Here is a 27,965-nt window from a genome sequence, read left to right as displayed (position 1 = left end):
CCAAAACCAAGAGTTGGACGCTTTAACCAACTGAGCCACCCAGGCGCCCCCCCCCCACCAACTCCCTACTTTTTATCAGAGCTTGATATGCGGAGAGTAATTCATCCAGTCACACATCTACTTAGCAGAGTCTGTAAACCACCACCACCTTGCTTCCAGAACGGTGCTTTCCGTTCCAACAAAAGACTGTTTATTTTCAACAACCAAGAGAAGAAATTTGGGCTGACGCAGGAGAGGATTGTCAAGGAGATTTGCCTTATTTTACTGATCTGTAGTTTTAGTTCCCAGAGTAAAGGAAAAGAACCAGAGAAACAGAGCCCAGAGGGTATATTTTGCATGTTATTTGTGCTCCAAGACCATTCTTTTTCAAATCTATTTGATTGCAACTCACACTAAGAAACACAGTTTAAATCACAACATAGGACACAAATGAAACAAAAATTTCACAAAGCAATTTCTTGTCCACACTAAATGTGTACTCTGATCTTTATATTCTATTCCATTCCAGCCTATTTGTTAAAAAATAAAATTGAATTTTAAGTCAATTTAAAAAATAGTGCTCTAGAAAATAGAAGACATTTCAATCTGATGCCAAACTCCAAAGTTACTGAGTTAGTGTCATTCACACAATAATAAAACTTTTCTCGTATTTATTTGAACTACAAATACAGTACCTCAGACTTCAGAACAGAACCTGTAGAATCTTTCCCTCATTGGAACACCAGCTCATTACAGCATCTCATAGATTCCAAGACCCATTGTTTCTCACATTTTAACATCTCTGAATTCAAGATGTGTCCTAAAAAATATCAGTGGTTTGCATAGTTTAAATGGCAGTATTTTTCTTTCTTCACGTGAAATAACGGTGAGTCCTAAAGTCTATTTCTTAGTGTGCCATGAAATACATTGATAATTACGATCATATAGGCCAAACTCTATTGGTTATTCAAGTATCCAGGTGATCAGAATGCCTTTTGAGGTCTTGTTAAGAAAACGTAATGAGGGCATAAAACATGCTTAAGCAAAAACCCTTAGTTCTGGGCCAGAAGGAAAAATGACTTACAAACTGAGAAAACTTTCTCATGTGCTTGCATGGTTAGCAGGGTTTGATTACGATCTTTCTGCTTTTCTACTTCCTTCATTTCTGTATTGTTACTTTCTTTCCTCTGGCGATTGGCATTTCTATTCTTTTCCTCTCATCACCAGCGGTAGGCGGGGAGAGTTCCTCGGACCTGGGTTTAAAAGGAAAGCAAGTTTACGTCCAAAAGTTAGGTACTTAAAAAAAAAAAAAAAAAGATTAGGCTTTATTTTAAAATTGCAACGAATTGCCAAATCCTGTGGATCTGTTTAAACTGCCACCAACCTAACACATTGTGAGACTTAATGACTGTAGAACTGGCACGAAGGATGCTGAACCTGACTAGGAACAAAAATAAGTTTGCTAGGCTATTTTCATCCCAGCGTGATTGAGACACACCATCCTTTCCTCAAAAAAAAAAAAAAAAAAAAAAAAAAAAACCCACCAAACTCTAATGAGGAAGACAGTAAATTAAATGCCACAATTAACGTGGTACTAGAAATAGGAACAATTTGTTACTGCTTTTCAAGCCAGACACCACGATGCCTTCTTTTTTCCTTTGTTTGTCTAAAACTTTAGTCAAGCCGAGGCTGGGGAGGCGGGTCTCAAGCTCGGGCCTCCCGGCCTCCGAGTGGGCGTGGGGTCCTGGGCCAATACCAGTGAGCTCTATTGTGCGGTCTTCTCAGGTTAGGCAGGGCCCTGCAAGACCGGTCCAGACCACGCCTCAGTAGATCACGGGCGGGCGGCGGTGGGCTCGAATCCCGAAGCCGCCCTCGGGTGTGCGGAGGCAATTCGGATGCGATAAGACTCTGGCAGAACTAGGTGTTGACAGTTGTTCCCGCGCGACTCCCTCCCGGCCCGCCGGGGAGGCGTCTCCGCGGCCGCCTCCGCGCGCCGTCACGTGACGGGAAAGAGGGGAGGGGGGCTGGTGGCTGGAGCCCGCGAGCTGGGGGCGGGGCCTGGAGGGGGAGGGCGCCCGAATGTAGAGGATCTTGGCGGCTGTGGGTGCTTGAGAGAGGCGGCGACGCGGCGCATGACAACATTAGGCCGCGACGCGCTCGGGGCCAGGCGGTGGTGGGAGCTGTAGCCCGAGTGGCTGCAGCGTTAGCTTTCGCCGCGGCAGTGGTCGCAGCCAGTAGCGGGCGGACGGAGGGAAAGTGGAGCCCGCCCTGGCCAGAGGACCGCGGGCCGCGAGTTCCCGCCCCCCTCGCGGGCTGAGCCGGCAGCGCCTCCGCGGCCGCGAGCCAGCGCCCTCGGTCTGGGCTCGCGCCCTAGCTGCCTCCGGCGACAGCAGCCGAGAGAAGTTGGGGTCCGCCCGGGCGCGTGCAGGGCCCCGGAGGAATCGGCCTGCTCCTCCCCGCCTCTCCGGGGGCTCCGCACCGGTGAGTGTCACGCCGGTCCCTGGGTCGGGGGGGGGGTCCGCACCCCTCCGGGAGACTGCACCCCCATCCCCACGTTCTGAGCTCGGGCCAGTGGGGACTCCCCGAGCCGGAGAGTTCCTCTTTGGCTCCTTTGTCCCTTTTCGGAGTGGGGGATTCCAAAGGCTGGCGGGGGTGGAGTATTTTGGGGCCCACAGGACGTGCGTCTGCAAACCTTACATAGCCGCGGAAGGGGCGGTGGGAGGGGGGGGGTTGGTAAGAGCATTTTGACTGCCCCGAGTGACTCTTCCCGAAGTTTGGGCCGACCTCGGGGTCTCGCCGGAAGCCCCCGCCCGGGGGAGAGGTGGCGCTTTGTCACTTGGTGCGGTTAAGGCGAGGCTCCAGTTTTCCTGTGACAGCCCTAGAGGAGGCTGTGCCGCGCACCGCAGACCGCACCCGCCCTTGCAGAGCCGACACGGTGACACGGTGTTGTTGCTCTCAACTCAGTTCCTGTGGCCTCCTTGTAACATGGGAGGAAGGCGAAGCCTTTGCTGTACTTTTAAATGTATTGTTTGTTTCCAAGCCTTTTCTCAAGGGTGGAATCCGGTTCTAAGGAGCTTCCAATGGAGCATGCTTCTGGTTCATTGAGCCACCCACTCAAGACCAGCTGAGTGAAGCAACAGTACTTGCAGATTTTCCATTCACAAAAGTCATTTAACACACTCTTCCTTATGAAAGACATCTGCCTTGGGGAACTTGCCTAATTTCATTTTATCTAAATGCTGTTTGAAATAATAGATAACTTGGGCGCCTATTTAAACAGATGGGAAAACTTCTCTAACTTATGGTGTAAGCATATTTGCGTTCAATAGTTTAATGAAGTTTTTGCCTTTCTAATCCTAGAGGAGCTGAGTGACTTCTAATTAGTATTAGAATGTCCCATGTATGGTAGGGTTATTAGTTTTTACTTATGCCCCCTGAAACTTAGCCTCAAATTAATGCCACTTTAGGTCTTTTCAGATAATCATTTAAAACAGGTTTGGTGTGTGTGTGGTTGTTTTTTGTTTGTTTGCTTTTTTTTTTTTTTTTTTTTTTTTTGGTTTTTTGTTTTTGCCTCCCTTAAAGGATTCCAAAGAAAGCAAGGATTGTGGAGAGACATGGGTGAATTGCTTGTTAGGGCTTCTTCATTCCATCAGGTGTTATCTAAAGTTGATCATGCTTAGCGACTATGGTCAATTTTTATGCTTGCTAGAACCTGTTTTACAGTGAAATTAAGATCATGCTAGTTTTATAGAACAGGTTGGGGAAGGGAGAGTAAGGGTATGCAGTTTGTCCTTTATAGAAGATATAGCTAATTTTACATATTTGTTGCCCCTTTTTTGTTAGTAACTGTGTATGAGATGACTACAATATGCCTGTTCAAAGTGCCGGGAAAGGGAATAGATGAAACATAAGAATTACTTTTTAGGTCTTTAATTATGGAGATTAGGTTGTTGCGGTCAATTTCCATGTGAACCGTTTGAGCCACAATACGTTACAGCTGCTTAGAAATGGTTTGATTAAAAATGGCTATGGTTTATTTCTTATTGAATATTAGTGTGGTATCTGTGATATGGGAAAGATGCTGCTGTCATTTTTCAGTTAGAATATTATTACATTTTGGAGGCAATCAGATGTGTTTCTTATAGCACATTTATGGCACTTATAAATTTGGCCTTGTTAAAGAGCAAATTGCAGAATTTCTTTAGTGAGTACTCCTCCTACATTTAAACTTGGTTTAGAAATAATCCTTCAAGAGCAGGTTCCTTAGAGCATGGGTGACAAAATAGGAATTGATGCTTAGATGTAGTTTTCAAATTTTGTGGAAAATTCTTATGCTAATAGCAACACCTGAAGTATTATATTTGAATATTATACCCCAAGCTGAACACACTTATAGCAATGATCTTGGAGCATCAAGAGTTCAAAAGTAGAAGGCGTAAGTCCTGCTTGTGCCTTGTGAATATGACGTATATGTAATGCATATATACAATTTGAATTGAAAAGCCTCTAAGTACTGCATAATGAAGGTGGCTGGGTGCAAGGAGATTGGTGGAGATGCTTGATAGGAGCAGTTGTAGCTAAAGTATCATTTTTTTGTGGATACAACTCAGGAAGAGATGTCTGGACTAACCTGTAGAGGTAGATTTCACGTCCATGTGTGGGAAACCCCTGAGAGATTTTAGATCTGTCCTTTCTATCTTGGTTCCCCATTCCATTCCCTCATTTTCTCGAAGGCATGAAGTTGAAGGTCTGATCTGAGACCTTCCAGACTTCTTCCTCCCTGAAAAGTTTTATCAAGTATGCAAGGGAGAAAGCTTTCTTCAGAGGCCTTGTAAGAAATGAATGCTTGTCCTTGATCATACTCTTACACCCCATGTTATTTTTACCTTTTTAAAATTTTTTTTTTTCAACGTTTATTTATTTTTGGGACAGAGAGAGACAGAGCATGAACGGGGGAGGGGCAGAGAGAGAGGGAGACACAGAATGGGAAACAGGCTCCAGGCTCCGAGCCATCAGCCCAGAGCCTGACGTGGGGCTCGAACTCGCGGACTGCAAGATCGTGACCTGGCTGAAGTCGGACGCTTAACCGACTGCGCCACCCAGGCGCCCCATTTTTACCTTTTTTAAAGTTGCAAACCCTGTAAACCATCTATGATAGCAAGGGCCTGTCTTTTTTGCTCACCATCCACTCTGCAGATGCTTAATAGTTACTGAATGAAAACATACAGTTCCAGATATATGACAGGAGAATGAAAAGGAGTGTGTGATAATATAGTCCGAAATAGATACAAGGAGTGAGGTGATAAGGAAGGATGTTGGATTAGGAGGAAGGGAGCAGGTCATAACTGGGAAACTTTCTTAGAAGAGGTAATTCGTGAGTTAGGTTTTGCAGAAAGCTGTATATCTGAAGATAAGCAGGTGTTTTAAGGGGGTAGACAGCATGAACCAAAGCATTTAAATTGGACTGGGTAATCATGGGATTAAGCACAGTGAGTCTTTTTTGGTAAATTATGAATAATTTTTCTTCCCCTTATAACTGTTTTCTCTCCCAGATAAAAAGATTGGCACACTTTATAAGAACTAAGATTTAGAGTACTTGAGTTTTGGAAGTGACAGTGGTATACTGAAAGCAAGAGCATTGAACTAGGGGGTTCAGAAAATTTGAAACAGATTTCTGATTAAATCTTATACAAGTAAGTGCCTTTGGGCAAATCACTGGGCCTTAGTTATCTCATTTGTAAAAGGAAGACCATAATCCTTATCCCATATGGTTATTGGGAGAATGAGGTTTCATAATGTGTATGGAAGTGCCTACTTCAATATCTAAGACATAGAACTTTATGTTAAATTGTTTAAAATGGATCTTTGTCTTTAGATTATTAAAAAATATTTTGGTGTATTTATCATGACCTCATATCTACTTGATCTTTGAGTTGACCCTTTAAATTACCTTTAAATTTATAAGTATCAAAATTTTAGATGCTTAGTTTTCTTTCAGTCAAGCATAATGTTTTCTGACAGAAATGAGGCTTGTTTCATTTTAATGTTACCAGGAAAAATGCTAGATGCCTTAAATTTTTAAAGCTTTAAGTAAGGGATACGTGTGGCTGAAAATCTGAGCCTTTAGGCTTTTCTTCTTCATAGAATTTGTTTTTGAAGAAATAGTCGATGCCTATCATGTCATGTGTTCATTGTTGTGAAGACACAGGGGATTTTCCTGCTATTAAGGAAAAAAAAATTACCCAAAACATCCTGTATGTTTTTGGTGATTTGAATGACTATAAACTATGGTGGATCTCTACCTGTGTGCTTTATTTTAGAATTCAGTATTTTTTGAGTAGGCTAATGGACTTCTGTATCATTTCTTATCTAAGCTTTTTGCTGTGGTAGCTATTTGGTTATGAATCTCAATTTTTCACTATACTTTGTGAACTCTTTGTAGTGTTTATAATCCTTGGAGCAATCTGTCCTTTGTATAATATTTGGAAGGGAATTTTATTATTAAAAAAAAACAAACTAAAAAAAAGTCTGGAGTTTTGAAATGATAAAGACACCAGTTACTACCTTCCATATTCACAAACCACCAAAGAAAAGAGGAAATGGTTTTGGGGTTGGAGACTCTTTTCACATAAAAAGGAGAAACCTTTGATTTAGGATTGTTAAAAACATGATGGATTCAGAAGGAGATTGTTAGAGCTCCTGCAGGAGCTCTACTACTACTACTACTACTACTACTACTACTACTAACAGCTGATATGTGTTGATTGCTATGTACCAGTTACTAGTTTGAAGTATTTGCCATGTTGGGGTACCTGGGTGGCTCAGTCAGTTGAGCGTCCGACTTCGGCTCAGGTCATGATCTCATGGTCCGTGGGTTCGAGCTGCACATCGAGCTCTGTGTTGACAGCTCAGAGCCTGGAGCCTGTTTCACATTCTGTCTCTCTCTCTCTCCCTGTCTCTCTCTCTGCCCCTCCCCCACTCACACTCTGTCTCCCTCTGTCTCAAAAATAAATAAACGTTAAAAAACATTTAAAAAAAAAAAAAGAACATAGTGGATATAGTATTTTTAAGGTGACTTGTTAAAATTTTTTGAATTCATACTTTTTTAGGGTAAGACTGACGTACAGACTTAGCACGGAGGATTTTTATATAGTAATATTTGAGGGTCACAAATCTGTGTAATTGAAATCTATCCTATTGAAATTTTTCACCACTGAAAAAGCAACTTGTGTTTTGACTGCCAAGTGCCACAGTAGTTTATCAGATTACATAATTTCTTACAGAGAAGACTCGGGCCCCTGTGGAAATTATGAAATCTGGGTAGGTAAGTTTTGATGGCGTGGGAATATGGTAGGTCTGGGGAGAGAGCAGTCCACTCCAAGTAGCATTATCTGGGTTAGAGTAAACAGGTAGAACACCTTGAACATGAGGGCGCAGGTACATTTTTTAAGTATAGATTGGGGGTGAGGAAATTCTGAAGACCAGCCTTGCTACTGTATATTTTTGCCTGTTTTGACTGTAATAGCACTTAAAATCAGCAAGTCAAAAGTAAAGAAAAAACAATGCTGTGCATCATAGTGGGGAGTTTGTAATAGTTCCTAGCCTGTTTTGCAAGTTGTGGGGGCTTTATAAATATTTATTAATGATCATAGAATTACTCTCTTACTACCTATTATTTTATAAATCTAAGGAGGCCGAATAGCATAGGCCCTGGAGCCAGACTACTTAAGTTCACAACCTGCACAGCCTCTTATTAGCTTATTGCCCTGTACGTGGTCTAGTGCTGACATGGCAGAAGAAGATGGGTATATTTAGGCAGAGTAGGGCCCAGAGTTTTCCATGGTTCTTATGTAGTATGAAAGAGATCTGGAAGTTCTCACATAATCCTAGTGAAAAAAATAGAAGTTAACAGAGTGGGAGCCAGCAAGCTTGTCATGAGGCTACTATTGTGAAGGGAGGGACCATGCAGTAATTGTTGCGGGGGGAGGGCAGCTCTGTAAGATTCAGCTCAGTGCCCACCACAGTTGGTACTCCCTCTTGCTGTAGTATAATTAACACTGGGAAGTAGTTGCTCAGCTAGGAGTGCATTTCTGTCATTCTCTCCTCTACCCTTGTGATCCTTCCCTGCATCTAGGTGGGGCCATGTATGTGACTGATTTTCACTAGTGGAATGTGAATGGAAATGATGTGTTTTCACTTTAGCATAGAGTGACAGAAAAGCAGGTGTTCTTTCTCCAACTTTTTTTTTTTTCCGATCCAAGGAACCAGGAGCACTTAAGAGGGTGGTAGAGCCATGAGATTGGAAGGATTTAGAGTCCTTAAATTACCATGTGGAAGAAAGCTGTACATCAGAGAGGAGTGTACCCATAATAGATTGTAATTTTAATGAGAGATTTTAATTGTGTAAAGTTAATGGAAGATCTGGGGTTTGTTAAGCAGCTAGTATTGCTTTAACTGTAAGCTTGGGCTGCCTAGGATAGGTAGTTGAGCTCCTAAGAATATCCATACCAGCAAGAGCTGAGGTGGGACCAAGTTAATAGATCCACTGGATATTGTTATAATATTCTCATCAGCCTGTGCCGTTATGACTCTCCTAAAACTCTGAAGCCCATGAGGACCCAGAGGGCATGGATCTACATTTAGATCCATCATAATACTTCCTGTGCCCATGAATGCTCTGTGCTCAGACACCATTATAAGAATGAGAAGCCATGAGAAACTATGAAAGTTCTTTTATAAAAGTCTGAAGAGTTCCCTCAAAACAGGTTTCTCCATCTTGGCACTATTGATATTTTGAGCTGGATAATTCTTTGCTGTGAGTGGCTGTCCTGTGCATTGTAGTATGTATAGCAGCATCCCTCTATCCATTACATGCCACTAGCACCTCCCCTTGATCATACAACCAAAAATGTCTCCAGACATTGCTAAATGTCCTCTTGGGGGCAAAATTGCCCCTGGTAGAGAACCACTGTCTTAACCAAGTTAAGCTGAAAGAAATTACTTTAAAGTGAAAGACACTTAGCTTTATTTAAAAGACTTTTTCTCCTCTTAGGAGAGAGGTAGAGTTCATGGGAGAGGTTTGTTTCTGAACATGCAAAAAAGGAAGCTATGTTGTTTCTGTTTTCTTTTTATTTTATTTTGACAGAGATAGAGACAGAGAGAATGAGTGAGTGGGAGAGGGGCAGAGAGAGAGGGAGAGAGAATCTCAAGCAGACTCCAAGCTCAGCATGGAGCCCAGTGCAAGGCTTAATCCCATGACCCTGGGATCATGACCTGAGTCAAAATCAGTTTCCCCTTTCCCTCAATTCTTTGGCATAGTGTGCTTTATATTGTATTCCCTATTTATCTGGAGTTGCCTCTAATTCTGCTTCAGTTTGCACTAGTTGCTTTTTAAGTCTCTTCTGGGAACTTCCTTTTGGTGTACTCTTGAATCCATTCTATTTTAGATCTTTTTTTCTAAATTTACTTGATCTTTTTTCTGGAGTCCTTGAGTAACTTCCTGAAAAAGTGTGTTTGATGGGTAAACTTCTAACTTATTCTATGTACAAATTGTCTCCATTCTATTCTAACATTTGACTGATAGCTGGGCACAATATTGTAGGTTGCAAGTAATTTTCCTTTAGAACTCTGAAAGTATTGCTTGGTTGTCTTCTAGCATCCAGGGGTGCTGATTAGAAGCCATATGTTGGCTAATTCACTATTTTTTCAAAGATGATTTGTTTTTTATTCTGTCCTAATAAAGATTGTTTTTGTTTTGTTGTTGTTGTTGTTGTTAAAGTTTATTTTTGAGAGGGTGGGAGGGGCAGAGAGAGAGGGAGAGAGAGAGAGAATCCCAAGCACAGAGCTGACAGCACAGAGCCCATGCTGGACTTGAACTCATGAACCGTGCGATCATGACTTGAACCGAAATCAAGGGATGCTTAACCAGCTGAGCCACCCAGGTGCCCCTAGGTTGTTGTTTTGGTTATTTGTTTTAGGCACTCTGTTGTTCTTATTGTCTAAATGAGAGTCTTCAATTCTCAGAAATTCTCTTAGGTCTTTGTTATTTTCCAACCTTCACTTTTTTGTTTACCTATGTGCTCTTAGGTAGGCAGGTATTTTCTCTCTTGGATTGATCATCTTTGTCTCATTTTATTTTCATATTTTGTGATTCTTTGTTCAGGGGATTTTTTTCCCCTAGTTTTTTTGTCTGATATTTTTGGGTGGGTAATCTGTGAATTTTCTTGTTCTGTTTTTCTTTTCCTATCATTCTTCTCTGTTTTATGTTGTAATACTTGCTGCTCTTAGTTTCAGAATATGTAAAATAGGTTATTGAAACATAAGGTTCTTTTGTGTTTCTTCAATTATCTCTTTTTCCATTCTGGTCACTTTCTATGTTTTTGTAATTATTATTTTTCATGATTAGTTTTCCTTATATCCCTGGTGTTTTTTGGTTGTCCATTCATGTTTAGAAAGAAGGACTGGGCTTCTGGTCTGAGTCTCCCCTCTCCCACCCTGTTCCTTGGACTGTTTTCCCTACTAGTTTTTTCTTTGAATAGGAACTCTAGCCACAGCATTTCAGGGCTGGACAGTACAAGGTAGGGCCTGTCTATTGGCCAGCATAGTTTTAAGGTACGAGAGAGAGGAGCTAGTTTCCAGCCTGTTGGCCCTCTAAATGCCAGATGAAAAGGGTTTATTACTCTGCCAGCATCCTCACTTTAGTCTTTCCTAGTCATTTATCTTCTAGAGAAGCAGAATGTCTTTTTGCCTGGGGGTAAATGTTGCCCTTAGTTGTTTAGGTGCTTGCTTGGAGATGGGGGATGGGAAATGTAGTTGTTCTCATACAGTCAAGTAACATTTAATTCTGTTTTTTACCCCACAGTTTTCACCCTTTGTCGTATCGTTTAGTTTGCAATCATGCCTCTCTTGGGTCCTGTCACACATATGGGTTCCCACCCTTTTGTGTCACTCTTAAAGGGTATAACGGCCGTGTGGTTTTCTCTGCTTGTTATGTCAAGCTATACACACACACACACACACACACACACACACACACACACACTACCCCTATTTCCAATTTTAAATTTATTTGCTCTTATGGCTTTACTTCTTTCTGTATGAACTGTATGAATTTTTATTTCAATGGGATGGAGTAACTGGAGGGAAATTTTATATTTAGTCCATCGTCTTTTATTAGAGTCCTTTTCTAGCTTCTTAAATGTCAGATATGTAGAAGTATTGAATTATTTTTTTTAAATGCAGGCTTATTCATAGAAATTGTGATCATGATACTATGTTAAAATATAATGATGTTCCTTCATTAGTGATTCGTATAGGTGTTTATATCTGTATGCCAGTTGGTCCTAAAACTTGTACTCCTTTTGAATTCTTGTTTGCTTCTTAGTTTTTCTGATTCCCCTTTTGTTGTCCTCTATCCCGGTTTGCACATGTCATTATGATTCTCTGCCATTTCTTCTTTGTTATTTGGAAACTGAATGAGACCATTTATAATTGTGGATAAAATATTGACTTTGCTCCAGAGAATAACATATTAGCTTTAAGCCCATGGCTCTTGTGATATTTTGATTACTGAGAAATGTTATTTTCTGTGTCTTCACTGTGTCCAGATAGGTGAGGGCTTATTCTTTTATATTTATTTCTCTCCCTTAATTGTTATAGCTACTTTGGTTCAGTAGTTACTGATATTTTTCTCTATTTTCCTTTACTTCTACCTTATAATCTTTGGTGCTTTAAATGTTGAACTTAGGGGTGCCTAGGTGGCTCAGTTGATTAAGCATCCAACTCTTGGTTCCAGCTCAGGTCTTGATCTCAGGGTTGTGAGTTCAAGCCCCATTTACGGTGTGAAACCTACTTAAAAAAATGTTGAACTTAAATTGCCTAGCTAGTTCGTTGAAGGCCTTAATTTTCATCTTCTTTCATTTTATAGTCATAAAATTTCTTTAACCTGTTCTCTTTTTTATTCCCATTCTTTACTGAATCTTTAGATATCAGATTGATTGATTGTAAATTATCCTGGGGAAAGACATTTAAATTTATCTATTTCTTTCCCCTTTCTTCTGTGGTATTACTGCATTTCCCCATTATTCTTGTTAAGTTTTCTCTTATGACTTTGTAATTCTTTCTTCTATAGCTATGATATCTGCTGCTGAAATGTGTGTGTATGATTAGAGTCATAATTCTCCTGCAATCAAGTTTTTACAATTTAGATTTAAAAAATGCTGACTACTTTGCATTTGAAATCCTGTCAGAAGGTTGTGATATGGAAGGCTTAAACCCCCAGATTTGGCCTGATTATATGTTATGGGAACTACACAGTAAATACTTAATTGAAATTTAAAGTAGCTTAGGAAATAAGTCGGCTCTTTATTTGCCTAATACAGGGGAGGTCAATGTTGTAAATATTCCCTAATACAGTGGACATCTATTTACTGATTATTTTGTAAACTTTTTTTATATTCTCTGAAACTCTTGATTTTTAGAATTCAGAGATTGGACTAGGTAGTGGTTATAGGTCTTTTGCTTTACTTTTTTCACATATCCTTAACATTTTCAGGTATCTACTATCACAATTTCCTTCTTGATTGGCTTGTTACGGTGTCCTTTACTGTTTCTATTATGTTTAGAGTTTTGGTACTTTTTCTTACACTTCCTGAAATTTCAAAATATAATCTTTAGTATTATATAGATAATATTTAACTGTTTTCAAAGGTTTTATTGTTTGGGGGATTATGGTTTTTATATCTTTATTTTCCCAAGAATTTATGATTATGATGTAGGAATTAAAAAAAAATAGCCTGTCATTACTGACAAAAAATTCATCAGGAAAAATGGAGATACACTTAAAAGGTTGATTGCTTAACATATTTAACATTTTAACTAGCAAGGTCTCATGTATTTGGTTATCTTTGTGGTTTCTTTATTCACAGTATTGTAATTCACAGCCTCTTCAAACTCAAAAGTTGAAATTAGTGAAACACATTGTGTCTGTGGGCAAAGTATGATTTTAATTAAATTCAGAAAATCTATGCTTTTTTAGTATTCTCTAAAAATGTTTTCATTGTCATCATATTTATTAGTTTTCTTTTAGGAACAGGATTTTAGTGTAAGAATTATCTTTATAGTTTTTCATTTTTGGTAGTCATTCTTAAAGTTTTAAAAATTGTGTTGGTTCTCATAGATCCCTTTTGAATTGGCATGCAAAAGTATAATTATGAGTCTTGGTTCTCACATGATAAATTAAAGATGATGAGTACTTTGGTTGTGGTAATTTATACCTACAATTCAAAACCCAAAAGCATCTAGGCCAGAGTTAGGCACCCAGATACTCATTTTTCTTTCATGTCCAAGGTAGAAAGCCATTCTCTGTATCAAAATATGAAGAAACTGATTTTGGGATTGAATAAGAAAGTCAATACCGAAATTTTTTGAGATTGTCTTGAATTAACTAGGTTTTGAATTTTAAAATGTTGATCCTTGAAAAGAACTCTTAAGTATGGGCATTAATTTTACTTGTAGGAAACTAGGTAACTCTTGGTTTATTATAGTCAGTTACCATACTTAATAAATGAGAAACACATTCATTTTTTCCTAGTATCTTGATTTAAGAAAAGGTTCATATTTTTCTTAGAAAAGAACCTTTCAAGAAAATGAAATTTATGCATAATCAAGTAGTTTTAACTGTAATTTAAAATATTGTACCTAACTTTAAAAACAAAGACTTAAAATCCAAGAGAGACATTTAACCTGTAGGACTAAATTATTAATATATGATTGCCAGTATCCTATTTGCAAGCACTGTCCTTAAGTGGTCTTGATTTATTACTGTCTCAAAAATGCTCTTTGAGACCCTCTGTCACAGGCTTGGGCTACATAACATTACAAACACCAACTAATTTAGTAAACCGATGCACTGGGAGAATAAGAAACCTGCCAGAAGTATTGTCTTTCCTACTAAGTAACTGTGTGACCTTGGCAAACCACTTGGTCCTGTGGATCTTAGTAAAATTGAGAGCTTGGAACAGATAGCCGCTTAAGTTCTTTTGAGGATTCCTTGAAAATGTTAAGGGCTAGAATTCTAGTCAGATGATATACTATGTAATATAATCTTTATAATAGATGTGAAATAGATGGCATTATTCCCATTTTTAGCAATGGCGTGATTCATGTTGTACAGACTCCATATTTAAGTAGCATGCTCAGTCATGTAGCTACAAAGAGGCCAAGCCGGAAGTTGAATCTTGGCCTATCTCATTTTATATTCATATTCTATTTAGTGAACCAAACTGCCTCCGCAAGCCATGTTGTGACAGTACCCCCACCAGATTTTATTCCTAAAATTTATTTCATTTTTTAATCTTTAGTTCGTAGTAAATGTGCTTATGCTTTACAGCATCTGTTATTCAAGACAACCAGAAGTCACGGGTCAGGACTATCCATGAATTGTGCCTAAAGTAGAAATGTGACCAATTTTTAAATATACTAGAGCTTATGTGTCTAAGAGATAACTGGTGTTCACAGTTATTTAGATTTATTTCAGTAATGTTGTTGTTCAAAAACACTTTTGGAACTATTCTTTCTGTGTTTCTTTTGTTTCCTCAGTCACATTCTTTTAACCTACATTCTGTGGTGGCAAATGACATTTTTTTGAGGATGGATTTGATACACGGAAACAGTGGGAAGTCATTCTAGACCAAGTCTCATACATAAAATTAGGGATCAAAATAAGGAATGACATTTTTAGTTAAAAATCAGAAGACCAAAAGGGATGAAGCCTATCACTGTAATGTCACTTGGAAGGTGGTTAAGAAAGAGATTAGAAAAGAGGAGTTCCAAAATTGTTTTGTGTGATGACAACTTGGAATATCCCCTAAAAATGACTACTCTGAATGGAGTTAACCTTTATTTGGATGTAAATTCTGCTTTGTTAAAGTTACATCTTAAGATAGTTATACCTGTTCTGCTTGCCACGTAGGTTAGTACTATGTCGACTTAGCATGCACTTTATTATTACTTTTTTAATTTTTAATTTTCTTTTGGTGGTGGGCACAGTTTAATCCACTTCATGCAGACACTGACCCACCTGCTCAAGGAGCTTCAAAATACATTGAACCACCTAGTGTCTGTCCCCCACCTCCCCGCAGACACAGAAAGACACTTGGCTGAATGAGGTTGGGGTCTGAGGATCCAAATGCCTCCACTGTGGGACAAGGCAGCAGTGTGGGCCCAACTAGTAGTGGAGGCAGTGCCCTTTCTCCCCAGAGGAGAAGTGCAGAGACAGGGCTGAGGCCCCAGGCAAGGAGGCCTCATTCTCACTGTGGTTGGCAAGGTAAGCCAGACAGGATCCTTCCAGGTCGGCCCGCCTGGCTGTGGGCTGAAGCTCTGGGGAGGCACAGGGGCCAAGATGCCACTGGGGCAGGCTAGGCAAGGTGGGCAGCAGTGCCCTTGGGTTCTGGGCACCTGATGCTCAGTCCTGGCCTTCATCTGAACACCACTCGAGAGCATGGTCCTTGTGTTTAGCATGTACTTTAGAGAAGAAGAGTTGAATGAATTACAGACAGCAGATATTCTTTCTGTTTTAAAGGAGATCAGAGTGTATAGAACATTTCTTTGCACACTAATTGAATTTTTGGCCATATTAATATTTGTGGTTATCCATATATAGGTTTAATTCTGAACAGCTACTCCCATCTCATTTCCTGGCATGAACTAAAACTACTTCTGTTGCTAAGCCTGGATGTACTCTTTGATGCAGGTATACATGTAAATTAATTTTTGTGCAAAAATTATCTTAGGCTGCCTTATACGCTTAAATATTAGTGAATAGGTTTTGGATATCAGTACTTTATTAGTGCAGTTAATAAACAATATGCCTATATATCTTGTTGTAGAGGAACTTATGATAGGAAGATTTCATTTTACCTTTTGAAGGTGGTATTTTTCTTGATTTAAATTTCCAGGTAGTGGAATTTAATGAAACTTCCTCATTTGTAGACATTGGAGGATAGTAAAAAAATGCCTGTAATCCCTTTTTAATAATACTTTTCCTTTTGGGATTTCAAAATAATTTAATGTTATAGGACCATTAATTCAACAGATATTTGAGTACAGGTCACTATGCAAGTGGCTAAAAAAATTCAGAGGAGACTACACAGACATTGACCTCTTTGAGCTTGTGGTAGGGGCAAGGATGGGGAATAGACTGTAAACTGCTAATTGCACAATTCACTGTAATTATCATGTGGAGAGTGCTAAGAGGAAGAAATATAGGGTGATACAAGAATTTGCTGACCTAGTGGGGGAGGGGAGCCAAGAAAGGTGACTTCAGCTGAGGAAAAAAAATAATATTTCTGGCAGAACATTTTGTTTAAATATCCTGGAACAGCAAGGAACTTGGCTTTTGCTAGGAACTGAAAGAGTCCACTGTGGAGGGGTGTGTAAAAAAACAAAACAAAACAAAACAAAACAAAAAACAGAAGGATTGATAGTGTGGTGCAGTAGGCAAAAAACTGGGTCATGTAAGGCTTGATAGATCATGTTAAGGATTTTGATTTTTGTCTTAAGATCTCTTGGAAATGATTAGACTATGCTAAACAAAGGATCATGGTTTAGAATGATCACTCTGGATGCTATGTAAAGAATGGTTTGAAGGCAGCCAGGGCAGATGCTGGGAGACATATTAGGTTGTGTTGAAATTAAGGTATCTGCAATTTATCCAAGGGAGAATCATGTAGGCCAGTGGTTCTCAAAGTGTGTTACCTGAGAATTAGAAATGCAGATTCTTGGGTTTCTGCTCAGACCTACTGAATCAAAAACTTAGGAGGTGGGGCTCGGAAATCTCTTTGTGAGCAAGCCCTCCAGATGGTTCTGATGCAGGTCATTTTTGAACTTCTGCAGGTCATTAGACATGTTGTTTTGAATGTAGGAGAAAGTTCTAGACTGATGGTATGAATAGGGAGTTACTGCATGAAAGTGGTAGTTGAAAGTGAGGGGGTAGAGAAGAGGTTCCAACAGAATGAAACCCTGAGACACTAAATTTAGACTCAAAAGTCTTGGACAGAGTGAAGGGAGCTAGTGAAAGGATTGACTACAGGGACTAGAATGTCTGGAAAGTCTTTGAATAAGGGTGTGGCAAAGCAAGCATTAAATTTACCAATGAATGATCTTTATGTGATTGTAGTGGAATTACAGGTGAGTACCAGTGTCAACAGGTTGAAAAAGAAATGGGGAGAGGAGTGAAGGAAATATAATTTACTCATTTAACACCTACCCTACTCTTTGGACAGATATTTAATATTCCAACATTATGGGAAATAAAAATAACATAGAGGACACCATGAGAAGTACCATAAATAACTTTGAGAGACAGGATGAGAGTCTGTGGAAAGCTATATAATCTCATTTTTTGAGCTCATTGATTCTGAAATTCATAATTTACATAGACGACTGAGCTCAAGTTTACCATTGTCTTTACCATGTTGCAAGGAATGCCATAGTAAAATAATAAACTATGTGGAGGAATGTTTAGCCTACTAAGAATTATGTTTTTTGTTTTTTGTTTTTTAATTTTAGCAACAGAGAGAGCGAACACAAGCAGGAGAGAGGGGCAGAGGGAGAGAGAGAAAGACAATCTCAAGCAGGCTCCACGTTCAGTGTGGAGCCTGACATGGGGCTCGATCCTAGGACCCTGGGGTCGTGACCTGAGTGGAAACCAACAGTCAGACGCACAACTGACTGAGCCACCCACATGCCCCAAGAATGTTTTTAGCATGACTAAAACCACTTTAGTAATATGCATTTATGTAAAAATAATTTTTAAATTACAAATACTCTTATTTATTACAAATACATTAATTTACTTTGTATTACTACTATGTATCTAAAGGAAAATGTCTTTAAATGAGCTTTATAATTCAGTCTTTTACTTAAATTACCCTATATGTTAGAACTATTCTAACACATAAATGTTGTGCTATTCTTAAAGGACGACCACATTTAATGTGAAGACAAATTAAGATAATTTGAAGGTGAACCCCAATTACATAGTAATATCTTTGAAGCATATGTGTGCACACACTAACACTCAGGAGTGGGGTGGAGGAGAGACAGTGAGAGAGGGAGATTGAGACTTAAACCATTTTGAGATGTATTTCCTTTTCTGGAAGTATGTATTTGTCTAAATTTTATTTTTATTTTTTAAGTGGGCTCCACACCCAATGTGGGGCCCAAACTAATGACCCCAAGATCAAGAGTTGCATGCTCTATGGATTAAGCTAGCCAGGTGACCTAATTTTTTTTTTTTTAAGAAAAAATTAGGTTATTACATCAACATGTGCTGACTATAAAATTCAACAGCTACAGAAACTCATAAAGTTAATCTCTGCTGCTACTGGACCCCATTTTATGTCCAGAATAGTCCATGTATGTGCAGTTTGGTGTTATTCTTTTAGGTAGTCTCCTTACTCCCCACTCTCCATGCCCTGTGTGGGTATTTGTATATATAATCCTTTAAAAAACAGAAGTGGTATTATAGTACTGTTTTGCAGTTTTTTCACCAGTCAGTACATCTTAAATATAAAAGGCCTAATCCTAATAATTCCTTCCATTGACTTTATTTTTTGTTCGTAGAACGTTAGACTGGAACTTATGAGACTTGGGTTCTGGTTTCTTTTGGCTTCCTGATCTTGGGCAAGTCACTTAGCCCTTCTGTTTTTAGTTTCCTTATCTGTAAAATTTAGAGATGGTGAATGGATGATTTGAAGATTTCTGATAGCTCTAAAATTTATTTAGGAATGCTAGGATTTAACAGGGCAGACATTTCCTTGAATTTTATACGAAAAAGTGATTATGTTAACCTGCCTATTACACCCAATGGGGTAAGTCCTTGCCAAGTTAAAAACACAATAGTTGGGGGAGGGAGCACTTTAGAAACAAGATTCAAAAAAATGATATCCCATTATTTGCTAGTGTACTCAGTGTGCATACCTGTTGCTTTTAGGATTGTGCTGACCAAACAAAACCAAAAAAAGACTTTCTCAGAGCCTATTGGGTTTTTTGACTAAAAATCACAAAAATCTGTGCCGGCGCAAAGCCTGATGCAAGGCTCGAACTCCCAAACCAAGAGATTATGACCTGAGCCGAAGTTGGAAGACCTTTAACTGACTGAGCCATCTGGTGCCCGGTTATCTGCACTCTTATTCCTCATCTTTAGCTTTTCTTTTTCTTTTTTTAATTTTAATTTTTAATGTTTATTCATTTTTTGAGAGACAGAGACATAGCCTGAGTAGGGGAGGGGCAGAGAGAGAGGGAGATACAGAATCTGAAGCAAGCTCGAGGCTCTGAACTGATAGCACAGAGCCTGATGCGGAGCCTGAACTCACAACTTTGAGATCATGACTTGAGCCGAAGTCAGATGCTTAACCGACTGAGCCACCCAGGTGCCCAGCTTTTATTTCTCTAATATTACCTTTTATATTTTAAATTTATCTGGCCTTCTCATTTGATTTTTTGCTTTGATCTCTTTTTTAAAATTTAGTTATTTTTTTTCTAAAATAAGACTTCAGTAAGGCAGAGACACAAAAAGCTATCAAGAAGAAGCATTGAGAAAACTAGTGACTGCAACAATGGCTTGCCCAAGGAGAGCTTTAATTTAGATTTACTTTTTATTGTTATATTATTTTTTCTATAAAGCTGGCTGTTGGGTGGCTGTTTCTAAGATAAACAAAAAGATGCTTCATGCTCTCAGCAAGAGATTCACGCAACTCCCCCCACCCCTTTCCATTTATCTAAAAGTAGCTTTCAGTGCTTCTCATAAGAGACTTTCATATTCTTTTAAATTTTAAGCCTCTTCCTCAAAGCTTTAATCTGAATAATACAGATGTGTGATGGGCAAATTTCCCACCTCTAAATAAAGTAAGATTATTTACAGTGATAAAGCCTTTGAAGTACATGTGAAGGGGACTGCTCTCATGTTGATTGTCATCCCGTTAGACATTTTGAAGGTGCTTAATTTAAAAAGTTCACAATCCTCATTTTAAAAAGAATAATTTTTAGCAGTTTCAGCCTCCTGAAAATCTTTCAGCAAGAAACAGTGTTGGGACTTAACTAATATTTTATTGCTAATCTTATTATTAAAAGCTTTTTTTTCTATTTTATATTTCTTAAAATAGTAACTTCCTTTTTTTTAGTGTGTATGTGTGTGTATTTATGAGATGCTTTAAAAAGTATTTTATAGTATAAAATACAATCATCAAAGGAAATTTTAAAGGGAAAATCATGATTCTGAATGATATAACACATTAATATTTTTTCATGCATTCATAATTATTTCAGGTATTACATTGATATATATCGTGTGAGCCCAAGAAAGCAAAAGTAGATAATAAGGTCATTCTTTAGTCCCTACATGTTCTTTCAGCTAAGGCTTCTAACTGGATATTGCTTTGGTGTAGATGGAACAGATTAAACCTTTTGTGTTATCTGACTGTCACTACATTACATTCTTGTTCAATAAGAGACTTGAGTTAATTTAGTCCTGTAGCTATGTTGTCCTCACCATAGCTACTTTGCTGCTACTCTGTTTAAAGGTCAGTGTTATTGCCCTTTAATATTTCCTCTTTCACTGTGCATCTCATTCTCTTTCTACATTTCTGTACATTTCTGTCTTAACTGGGAACTAAATTAGCTTAAGTTATTACTAGCCATCTTGGCTGTCACTTACCAGAATTAAAACCCTGAAATGACACTTTCCTGTTCTATGCATAGAATATAGAAAGGAGTTACTTTGGTTAATATGTAAAATCTTAATAAAGGTTTAAATTGATTTGAATGCTATAAGAATGCTAACTTTGCATTCTTTTATTAAACATATTTAAATGCATATATGGAATAAGACTCCAAAATTGTAAATGCTCAAGAATCCTGAGCTTGGTCGCTTTAGGTCTTCTGAAAAATAATTTTAGCATTTTGACGTCTTTTAAGTAGCATGCCATGCGATAATTTTTGTTGTAGCTGAATAGTTCTTTTGAGGAGATTTTTTATATCATGTTTTTCAAAATAATCACAGATTTTACATACTGGAAAATGTAGCTTTCATAATTTTAAGAGTGCAAGGACAGCTGCACAGTAAGTCCATATGTTACTTAGCTATAGTTATATTTTAATAATTTTTTCTTTAGGGAAAGAACTATGGCTAACCTCCAAGAGACTGAAGCTGATGGTTGTAATCATTTATGTTTTTTTCAACAGAAAGAACTTTTTCTTTTTTTTTTTTTCCTATTTTAAATAGTTGAATTTATTTTTCTTGTGAAGTTGAGTTTATTTATGTTGTGCCATGGCATCAATTGGATGAAGTTACTATTTTGGATCCTACTGTAAAATTTAAATGAATATTTATGTCAGATGGGAAGATTGCCCTGTTGTGGTTTTTTTTCCTGTTATTCCTGTATATGGACTTGCTGCCACAGTCATGCTAATTTTTCTCCTACATGCTTGCTCCTTTATGCCTCTATTCTTCTGCACATTACCATTCCCTCCACCCGCAATGCCCTTTTTTTTTATCCATTTCCTTTTCTCCTTTTAAAATTGGCATCTAAAGTTATTTCCTCTGAAAGTTCTTTCATGATTTATTCCATGTAACTGTTACTTGTTTTCTTGGTTTAACCTTAACACTTAACATGGATAGATACAGATTGGACCAATCTGAGTTGTGTTTCTCTGACATACCAGGTATAGTGTTAACTTCACTTAATTTTTACAGCTATCCTGTGAGTTATACTCATTTAAAAAAAATTTTTTTTTTAATGTTTATTTTTGAGACAGAGACAGAGCATGAACGGGGGAAGGTCAGAGAGAGGGAGACACAGAATTTGAAACAGGCTCCAGGCTCTGAGCTGTCAGCACAGAGCCCGACTTGGGGCTCGAACTCACGGACCGTGAGATCATGACCCGAGCCGAAGTTGGCCGCTTAACCGACTGAGCCACCCAGGCGCCCCGAGTTATACTCATTTTACAGATGAAATTAAATTCCATGACAGTCCTAGTTTTAGCTGTGCTAGAATTTGAACTTATCACTAAAAAGAATCGCTTTTTACAGTGTCATTCTGCCTTATGTATTTCTGTAGTCTTTTCTTGCTATCAACTTAACTGACCAACAGCACTTAAAATAGTTTTTGCTTTGGGTCTTTAAAAGTTTTATTTAATATAATTTGCATAGAGTAAAATATACCCATTTTATGTATAAAATTTAATGCATTTTGACAAATGTATACACCCACGTAACTACGTCTACAGTCAAGATATAGAACATACTCATCAGTCCCCCAAATCCCTTGTGCCCTTTTCCCACTTAATATATCTCCTTCTCCACTGTCCCAGCTCTTCTTCAGGCAACAACTGATCTGGGTTCTATCCACTATACATTGTTTTTGTATGTTCTAGAATTTCATATAAATATGCATAGAATGTGTACTCTTGTGTGGCTTCTTTTGCTAAGCATTATTTTTGAGATTGTTCCTTTTTATTGCTGGATAGTATTCCATTATATGAATGAATATACTATAATTTGTTCATTCATATTACCCAGTGGTAGAAATTTGACTTGTTTTTAGTTTTTGGCTATTACAAATAAAGCTTCTATGAAAAACCCATTTGCAAGTTTTTGGTGGATATGTTTCCATTTCTCTTGGGTAAATACCTAGGAATGAATCTACCATTTTCCATTTCCACTGACAATACATGAGACTTCTAGTTGTTCCTCCTCCATGTCAACAGTGATATTGTCAGTTTAAAAAATTTAGTGTTTCTAGTGGTTGTGTAGTAGTATCTCATTACAGTTTTTTTCATTTACGTTTTACTGATGACCAGTGGTATATTGAGCATCTTTTCATGGGTTTGTTGGTCATTTGTATTATTGTTTGTTTTTGGTAAATTGTTTGAATCTTTTGTTTATTTAAAAACTTTTGTTTTTATTATTGACTTTTAAGAGTTCTTAATATAGTCTGGATCCTAGTTCTTTGTCAAATGTATGTATTGTGCATGTTTTCTCCTAGCCTGTGGCTTACCTTTTCATTTTCTTAACTCTGTTTTTGAAGAGAAGCTTTTAGCTTTTATGGAGTCTAGCATACCAGTTTTTTCTTTTGTGTTTTTTAGTCTCCTAACAAATTTTTGCCTACTCTAGATTTGTGAAGATTTTCTTTCCTATTTTATTCTAAAAGTTTTATATTGAAATATATTTACACCTATGTTGGCTTTTATAGTTAAATCTCTGATTCATTTAGAGTTAATTTTTGTGTTTAGCATAAGAGTCAGGTGTTTTTTTTTCCTTTTAATGAAGTTTTTATTTAAAGTCTTTTTATTGGGTTTTCTTGGCACTTCTGTTGCAAATTAATTGACCATATATGTGTGGTCCATTTCTGGACTTGCTATTCTGTTGGTATACTGTGGTATACCAATATCACCTCTTTTGCTTTATAAGAAGTTTTGAAGGTAATATAAATCCCTTAACCCCAAATCATTTTGGAAATAGAAAAAAAAAAGTCTTTGCATAATTTACTCTCTTACTTTCACTGCTTGTGTTTTTGTACATGTTGATTTTTGTTTTCATTTACCCTTTTTGTGGCCACCAACAGGGCTTTGTGCATGATATTTTCCGAGGCAGATATTGTTTATATTAAGGAAGACATTAAGTACTTTGAGCTGGATAGAAGGAGTTAGGCAGCAATTGATGTTCTTCCGTTTGTTCAAAATCACTGGTAGTAAGCAACTCTAGGTTCCAGTGGTATATCTATATGATTTTGGAGTAGGTCAGGAAGTAAGGTCTACAGAAGCCAAGTGTTTAATACCAAATCTGAATTTGGACAGGATATGAAATTATAACACTTTTCAATTACTTTAAAATCATGTTTCTTTTTCTCCCTTTCCTGTCTCTCCTTAACAGACATCTTAGCCTTACCTAAAGTAGTCTTTTGCATGAATATTTGAGAAACACTAATGGCAGTTGCCAAAACTAAAGGGTGTCTAAGTGGGAACATGTTGAATTGAAGAAAAATGTTAGATGCAGATTGCATTTAATTTGGTTTAACTACATGTAAATGGAAGTAAAAAAACGAATACTATTTGTGGTTTTAAATTAGCACCCAGATGGTTTCATTTTTCTTAAGCTGTCATACTTTAGAATAAAAATAATAGAAAAGGTAAATGTAACATATTCAATTACATATTTTTATTAATCTTTAATTTGTCTTTTTTTTTTGTCCTTCCAACTGCATGCTTTCTTAGGGACTTCATCATCTGTTTATTTTGTATCTTTTTTCTTTACTTTGCATATATTGGAAATGATGAGTCTTGATTATGCCTTTTAATGAACTTGTTCTTGTGAATAATGAGTCTAGGCTATGGTAGAAATATGTGCGTATTTTTTCTTCCTATTGAGATGACATTTATCCTTGAGGGATGTTTCTAAGCTTTGCACTTGACACAACTTAGAATTTTGGAAACCAGGTAGGTGATGAGATAGGGATTTATAGCTTCCCTTTTTTTTTTTGGTTGCTGGGATACATTGATTATGGTCCAGGGCATTAGAAGGATTGGTCATACACTTTGTTTCCACTCCTGTTATTTGCTTCAGAAAGACTGCAGTAGATTATAAGATCAGACAAATGGAACTGTCAGTCAGCTGCTCAAATAGATATTTTTAGATATGTTTCTCCTCTTGATAGTAATCATGCAGTTGACCACAAATCCTTCATTTGATAGTGGATGAGAAAATAAGAAGCAAGAGCTCCAGAGGAAGCATTTTGGATACTAAGACCAAATTAAAATTGAGGTAGAGATCACATTTCCAGTTAAACACAGTTGTTTCTCCTTATGATTCTGATCAAAACTTGATCTTAATGATGTTTATGTGATAGGTCTTATTTACTAGAATTAAAACATCTAGCTAGAAACACATAGGTGAAACACATAGGTATTGTCGCCTTTTTTACTTTATAGCTTATATGGTGTTTTATGTTTCAGGTCTACATTCATTTCACTTTTGTGGATTCATTTAAAAGTATTTTGGAGTTAACTTTCATTTTGTTATTCAAAGTTTGCCTATTTTAGTCCATTTAGGGTTCTTTGGGTTAAGCAACAGGTAGCTTTGGCTGACTTAAGTAATATACCAGAATGATAAGCTTATTTTCTGAAGTAAAAGTTGAAAAACCAAGTTTTAGAATAGGCATGTAAGCAGCTCCAGGGATCTCGAGAGCAGGAAGCAATGAATAGTCTTGCATTTGTAGAGCCTCCCTTAAGCTACATAGTTCTCTAATTGTTTTTCCATTCATGTGATCACTCTGCGCATGATTCACATATCTCAGTGAGTCAGATGGGGACTGATTGACTTGGTTTGGGTTTATTGCTCACTCTCTGCTAGGAGAGGGCAGGGTACCAGGATTGCATACACTAGAGAAGGGATGCTTTCTTTAAGGAAGATCAAGGTGCATGTTACCACAGGAAGGGGAAGTGGATGTGGACAGGTTAAAAAAAAAATCAATTACTGCTGTAGTTTCTTGGGTGACATAATATTTCTTTAATCTTATAATGCAGTGTTAACTATTTCTTGGCTGAACCCAGACGTTTCAGCCTTTATAAATTTGCCATGATCGGGGCGCCTGGGTGGCGCAGTCGGTTAAGCGCCCGACTTCAGCCAGGTCACGATCTCGTGGTCTGTGAGTTCGAGCCCCGCGTCGGGCTCTGGGCTGATGGCTCAGAGCCTGGAGCCTGTTTCCGATTTGGTGTCTCCCTCTCTCTCTGTCCCTCCCCCGTTCATGCTCTGTCTCTCTCTGTCCCAAAAATAAATAAACGTTGAAAAAAAAATTTTTTAAATTTGCCATGATCATAATAAACCATTTATTAAATGCCCATGAAGACTGGTCTGCTTTATACTTCAGTTGCTTTTCCTCTATCTTTTGTTCATACTATTAAGTGACTGTTTAAACCATGTAATCTTAATTATTTGTAAGAAAGTTTTTTGTTTCCACTATTCATTTAATGAATTTTTTTTTCGGCGCTTGCTATGTGCCCTGGCACAAGAAACTGAGGTTTCAAAAATAAGTAAGAGCAAATATGCTTTCTTCCCCCCAGCTTTGAGATATAATTGACATTGTGTAAGTTTAAGGTATACAGTGTCATGATTTGATGCATGTATATGCTACAAAATGTTTACCACAATTATGTGTTAAACACATCCTTTATCTCATGTAATTACCATTTTGTTATGTTGTGGTAAGATCATTAAAGCTCTGCTGTTACAGCAGCTTTCAAGTATACAATACAGTATTGTCAACTGTAGTCACCATGCTGTGTGTTACATCCCTGGAATTTATTCATCTTCCTATTTTTTAAAATATTTATTTAATTTTGGGAGAGCACATGTGGGGGAGGGGCAGAGGGATGGGGATAGAGGATCAAGTGGGGGAGGGGCAGAGAGAGGGGCACAGAGGATCCAAAGTGGGCTCTGCCTGACAGGCTGATAGCAGCAAGCCCGATGTGGGGTTCGAACTCACAAACTGGGAGATCATGTCCTGAGCCAAAGTTGGATGCTCAACCGACGGAGCCACCCAGGTGCCCCTGGAACTTATTTATCTTATACCTGGAAGTTTGTACACTTTGACCAACGTCTCCTAATTTCCCCTACCTCTCAGGCCCCGGCAACCATCATTCTGCGCTCTGTATGAGTTCAGTGTTTTTAGATTCCACATATAATTGAGGTGATACAGTACTTGTCTTTCTCTGGCTTAGTTTAACTTAGCATAATGCCCTTAGGGTCTATCCATGTTGTTGCAAATGACAGGATTTCCTTTTTTTATGGCTGAATAATTTTATAAATACATTATACACACACACAGATGTATACACATATATCACATTTTCTTTAATCATCTGTTGATGTACACGTAGGTTGTTTCCATGTCTTGACTGTTGTGAATAATGTTGCATGAACATGGGAGCAGTGCTGTAGTGAATATGGGATATCTTTTCAAGATAGTTATTTTACTTGCTTCAGATAAATACGCCGACATGGAATTGCAGGATTGTATGGTAGTCCTGTTTTTAACTTTTTGAAGAACCTCCATACTGTTTTCCATAGTGGGTATACCAATTTATATTCCTGGCAACAGTGCACAAGGATTACCTTTTCTCCATATCCTCACCAACGTTTGTACCTTTGTTTTTTTTTTTTTTTTTTGATAACAGCCATTCTAGCTGGTGTGAGTTGATACATCATTGTGGTTTTGATTTGTATTTCCTCTATGATTAGTGATGTTGAGCACCTTTTCATGTAACTGTTGGCTATTTGTACGTGTTTGGAAAAATGTCTATTCAAGTCCTCTGCCTGTGTTTAAATCAGATTTTTAAATTTATTTACTTTTTTGCTATCAAGTTGTATAAGTGCCTTATGTATTTTGGATATTAATCCTTTATCAGACATATGGTTCACAAATAGTTTCTCCCATTCTGTAGATTGCCTTTTCATATTGATTGTTTCTTTTGCTGTGCAGAAGCTATTTAGTTTCATATAGTCCAACTTGTTTATTTTTACTTTTGTTGCTTGTGTATTTGGTACATATCCAAAAACTCATTGTCAAGACTGATGTCAAGGAGCATTTTCCCTATGTTTTCTTCTAAGAGTTATTTGGTTTCAGGTCTTATGTTTAAGTCTTTAATCCATTTTGAGTTGATTTTTGTGTATGGTATAAGATCGGGATCCAGTTTCATTCTTTTGCATGTGACTATCCAGTTTTCCCAACATCATTTACTGAAGGGACTACCACCTTTCTCCACTGAGTGTTTTTGGCTTCCTTGTCAAATATTAGTTGACCATATGTGTCCGAGTTTATTGTTGGGTTCTCTATTCTGTTCCATTGGGTCTGTGTCTGTTTTTATGCCCGGACCATATTATTTTGATTACTGTAGCTTTGTAATATAATTGGAAAAGGGAAATTGTAATG

General features: G+C 37.8%; 1 protein-coding gene across 4 annotated transcripts in view; it reads left to right on the top strand.

Annotated features, from left to right (window-relative positions):
• The first annotated feature begins 2,081 nt into the window (after positions 1 to 2,081).
• Positions 2,082 to 27,965, top strand: part of OSBPL8 (oxysterol binding protein like 8) — a 153,887-nt gene continuing 128,003 nt past the window's right edge. For all 4 annotated transcript variants that reach the window (XM_023257268.1, XM_023257267.2, XM_023257264.1 and 1 more), the window contains exon 1: positions 2,082 to 2,460. The gene's annotated coding sequence lies outside the window, so the exon portion shown is untranslated. The remainder of the gene's footprint in view (positions 2,461 to 27,965) is intronic.

Source organism: Felis catus, chromosome B4, assembly GCF_018350175.1.
Source record: "Felis catus isolate Fca126 chromosome B4, F.catus_Fca126_mat1.0, whole genome shotgun sequence".
Taxonomy (NCBI): Eukaryota; Metazoa; Chordata; class Mammalia; order Carnivora; family Felidae; genus Felis; species Felis catus.
Note: the sequence above shows the minus strand (reverse complement) of the source record. Positions and strands in the feature narration are given on the sequence as shown.